Here is a 5,226-nt window from a genome sequence, read left to right as displayed (position 1 = left end):
CTCCCTCCCTCCCCCCTTTCTTTCTGTCTCTCTCTCTCTGGCTTGCATTAACCCATTCAATTTTATCTCCTTTTATTTTATATTATTTTTTGGGTGCCTACTGTATTACTTTAATTATTGTTATTATCAAATTCATGTCTTCCTTTATTATCAGCTATCTTTGGAATGATTTGGATAAAATAAAATAAAATGGAGCAAAGCAAAGAACGTTTGGAACAGAAGGAAATCATCCGTCCACCACTCTAACCGATGGCAGACATCACTCCTGCCAGGGCAGGCTGGTTATATCCATGGTTCTCCTTGTAATTTATGTCCACAAAGTTCATTGTAGCTGGTTCTCCTCCCCACCTCCATTATTTCAGCACTGCCACTGTAAATAACTGGGAACCCAGATCCTTCGTCACTTCTTAAAATACTTCAGTTTAAAAAAATATTGAGGGTCTTGGGGGGCATGGGCTTGACATAAACCATCAAAATCATTATGTATTTTGCCAGCTGGCCTCATGAGGCAAGCATAGAGCTATTCCACCTCTTAAAGGTCATTGTGTGACTAGCATGGTCTGAAGCAGTCCGCAGAGAATCCCACGGGCCAGGTGGGAGGCAGACTATAGATGGGGCAAAGATAACACCCAGCCATGTGTATGTCAAGCGTGGAACCAAGGCCTACTGCCAGTCTACATTAGTCATCAGTTAGGACACCTCCTCCAGGTGCCCCCTCCCCCAAGTGCAGCTTTCTGTGGTCTCCAGTGACTCTAGAAGCAGAAATCAGGACGGACTTGCTACTCCTGGTAGATGGCAACTGAGCTCAAGCCTTACGTTGCACATGTCAGAGTACCCGTTACCCCCAAATCCAGATCACAGGGAATGCTCACTGACTGTCTAGTAATATGCATGCCCAATTAATGACACAGAGATGTTTTATTCTTCCACTTTGTAAGTGAAACAATGCTGAATGCCCCTAGCAGACATCACAGGAATAGAATGCAGTGGTGATTGTCATTTGATGTCCCGCTATAATCTGAAGTTTCTGTCCTTTCTACTCTTTCTCAGCCTTCTTCCCCCATTCCAATCCTCATCCTTCTCTCACCTGACCCCCTCTTTCTTTGGTTGCTGTTGTTGTATAAAATAGAAATTAACCAAACAAATGGCGGCTCATGCATAATTCAGCATATTTACATTTCCATATATAGTTTATACCATTCTGTTTTGTTTTGTTTTGTTCTGTTTTGTTTGGTTTAAGAGAGAGTATTTCTTTGTAGCCTTGGCTGTCCTAGAAATCACTATGTAGACTATGCTGGCCTGGAACTTACAGCTATCGACCTGCCTCTGCCTCCTGAGTGGTGGGATGAAGGCAACTGTGCACTACCACACTCCACTAGGTCATAACCTTATTGAAGTGTGATTGACAGACACAATTACAGCCATTTAAACTTCACAAGTGGGCACTTTGCTGGGTGTGTACAGTTCAGCTGAGGCACATGCCATCACGTCAGCAGGTCCCTTTCTTTCCAATTTAGAGGTTGGATTACAAAAGAATTAAATGACAAAATGGCATAGATTAGCTAGCAAGTGTGATTAGTGTACATTGATTAATATATCTGCTGGCCAGAGCCCATTGCTCCTCACGGTGATATTCACTAGGACAACTCCGACACTCAGAGGTTAAGAGAAGAAAAGTCCCATGGCTCTAGGAAAGAACTTAGCAGTCATCTCATCCTACTGTTTGTTTGTTTTGCTTTTTGGAGAATTCTGATTCCCAAGAGGTAGGCCAGCTTTCTTAGCACAACATGGTGGCTCTCACAAATGCCCACATAAAAATGAGGTCCTCATTACCAGGAACAAGAAGTGCCAGCAAAGCTTCAGTGATCTTTCTCAAGAACCCCATGGGAGCCTGTTGTCATCTAGACTGACTCAGCAACTGGCACAGGTCCCTAGAGTTTGCCTTTCTACTGAGCTCTTCCATGCCGGGCACCCAGCAGGGGCTGGCACACTGAATGTTGGGCATACATTTCATAGGCAACAAGGACTCACCTCACCCGGTATGTGTTCTGTCTTCAGCAAAAAAGAATTCATGACTTTCTAGTGTAAATTAATTACTTCCGGATGCAGAGAGAATTCCCACCAGTGAATTCTTCTGTGCTGGGCAAGTAGAATTCCTTTCAGAAATAGAATAAGACCAAGAAGACGGAGCATCTAAATCTCCCGTTCTAAATCTCCCGTTTGTGTAGACACAAGTGTACTTCTGAGCATCGTTGGGGAAGGAGCCTCCCCACCCCCACCCCACCCCCCCCCACCCCCCGTGGATTCACATCTGCATCTCCTACTCAGCAGGAGCACATTCTTCTTCCTCTGTAGTAATAAGCATTGCAAGTAGGAAAGGGACAGAATGCTTTGTGTGAACAAGAGTGCTTGCATGTCTCACAGCATGTCCCCTAGCCAAGTTCACACCATTGCCTCATTCAGCCTTAGAGCTATCACCTCTTCTGAATGTGTCATTCCCTGCTGTGCTGGGCTGGTGTCAGCACAGTAGGGTGCTTCACCTTACCAGTGCTAGCAGCATTCAGTAATGGCTCCTGACATTGTGAAATGGCCCCAGTGAAAACTGATGCCCTAAAACCTAATTCACATGGTGTTCAGGACAGCTTGCTACAAACACAGCAAGGAAATGTGAAGCCCCATTGAATTTAGGGGGTCGCCCAAGTTAGAAAGACGTATATATTGCAACTCTTTCTGTTTCATCAGTTCTGCGTGACATGGATTTCAGTTCAACACAAAGTCCCAAGTTATATGCCTAGCTGGAGTTTTTGTCTATGTGCTGGGCAAACCAATACTTTTCCTCACAGTCTTCAGGGCAGGCCTGAACTGTGAGATCAGTGCTCAACTCTGCCTCCAAAGATCTGGCTGGAGAGGGAGATGTCTCCAATATTATAGGAAATGCAAACACATCAATGTCACTCCAAAATGAGTTAGTGCACATACCCTGCTCTGGGCTTGTCAGTCATCTGCTAGCTAAACTTTAGAATAATATGCCTTGACAACAAGTTACAGTAGGCCCACTGGCTTATGTTGGTGTGGTTTTAAAAAAGGTTTTCTCCCTGCAGTATTAGTGGGAAATATTTTCCTGATAGGCAATTGGCAAACATGAAGAAATAAAGAAAACCATCAGGCATTTTGCATAAATATAGATACCAAAATAGCCACCTGTTCTTTAGATGTGCTACCTCGTTTGAAAGAGAACTCTGAAGGTAAATACATACCTATACATCCATGTCTTTTGCTCATAGACTCTCTAATATCAGTAAGATGCTATGGCCATACAGGGTATCTTGAAGATATGAGCTCTTTATAGAGGCCTAGGCACTAGGCCAGAGGCAAGGGGCCATTTCCCTGCTGTCCCGCTGAAAAGGGGGAAAGGAAGGCTATAGTTTATTAGCCTAAGCTGGGGAAAGCATCCATTCACTCTCAGCTAGCACTTCTTAACACACCTGTCAGATGTGACCTTTCAATTCAACCATCTTCATGAAGTTTATCTCCACTTGGGAACGAATTAGGAATCGGTGGGTGGTCCACGATCACCTATTTCAGAGACTTTATGCTCAAAGCAGTAAATAGTTGACAATGAACTTGAAGTTTTCAGGCTGACCACGTCAGTCTGAAGAGCGGATGTGTGCATGAATGCTCCACCTACTCCTTACTTCTCTGCTTCCTCCAAGCAATCTGCAATACCAATAGCTGACTCACTTTTGAAACGTTTTGTGTGGTTCCAGAAGTTTCAAACCTCTGGATTTAAAATTTTTTAAAAACCTCTGGATCGAGAGCTTCAGGTGCGAAGTCCCTTATAGAACGCACGGTTCCACGTACATAGGACTCAGATATTGGGGGTGGTATTTATTTTTCTTTTAAGTGTTGAAAGAAATCACAAACTTAACTTAGTACAGATAGCAGGGATGTGGGAGGTGTCTCACTGGGGAAAGTGCTTGCTGCCCAGGCATGAACATCTGAGTTCAGATTCCCATGTGAAAGCCAGGTGGGTCAGTAGACTCTGTAACCCCGGCAGTGATGGAGTGATAGTCCAGGTAGACTAGCAAATTAGTGAGTCTCATTTTCAGTGAGAGACCCTTTCTAAAAAAATAAGGTGGGATAAATAGAGGAAGACACTGAGTTGGATCTCCACAGTCATTTGTGTGTGTGTGTATGTGTGTGTGTGTGTGTGTGTGTGTGTGTGCGCACGCTCGCGTTTACATTTTTAAAAAAAGAATTAGTAGTGGACCTAATCAATTACCCAAATCAGTTTAAGTAAGAAAGAAATGGATCTCAAAATTAAAGGTTGTGTCAGAGCCAGCCATCTTACAGCAACATCAACTCCCACTCCCCATGGTCCATTGCTAAGGACAATGCATTTGAGAAACAACTTTCGTAACTTCTCCAGCATCACAGCACTACAGAGATGCTGGCTCCATCAATGCAGGCCCTAAACCAGAGCTTTAAGATCTACTTATATAGGCCTTCGGCCATAACTTGAAACAGAACCTTTGTGGGTGGAGCAAAAAGTACTTTTTAAACAGCTTCCCAGGTGACTCTAACATACAACCTGGCTTCCAAGCAACTGGGGATGAAAACAGCTCAGAGAGGCTGGGCAAAGGGGGTCCAGCATTAGGACAGAAATACATGAGGAGGGAAGCCTAGCCTGATGCTGAAGACAGGGAGCAACTGGAGTTAGGAGTGGGCTCTGCGACCTTAGATGTATCAACTTCAAATTAGTCCTTCTATGAAGAGAGCCCGGGATCCCTGCCTAGAGGATAGGAAAGAGTGAGAGCTCAGAAAACAAAACCAAGACAGTAACACGCAGTGAGCACGAAGTCAGACAGTAACACACTGCAGTGAGCATGAAGACAGACAGTAACATGCAGTAAGCACCAAGACAGACAGTAACATACTGCAGTGAGCACCAAGACAGACAGTAACACTGCAGTGAGCACCAAGACAGACAGTAACACACTGCAGTGAGCACCAAGACAGACAGTAACACTGCAGTGAGCACCAAGACAGACAGTAACACACTGCAGTGAGCACCAAGACAGACAGTAACAGACTGCAATGAGCACCAAGATAGACAGTAACACACTGCAGTGAGCATGAAGTCCTCTTGGAAGTCACATTAAAACTGTGGTGTAATTAGGTTGTTATGTCCATCTCAAAACACTTTATTGCCATGTGGTGGTGGTG

Source organism: Mus pahari, chromosome 7 (genome assembly GCF_900095145.1).
Source record: "Mus pahari chromosome 7, PAHARI_EIJ_v1.1, whole genome shotgun sequence".
Classification (NCBI taxonomy): Eukaryota; Metazoa; Chordata; class Mammalia; order Rodentia; family Muridae; genus Mus; species Mus pahari.
The sequence above is the reverse complement of the archived record's forward strand: the minus strand, read 5'-3'. Positions refer to the sequence as shown.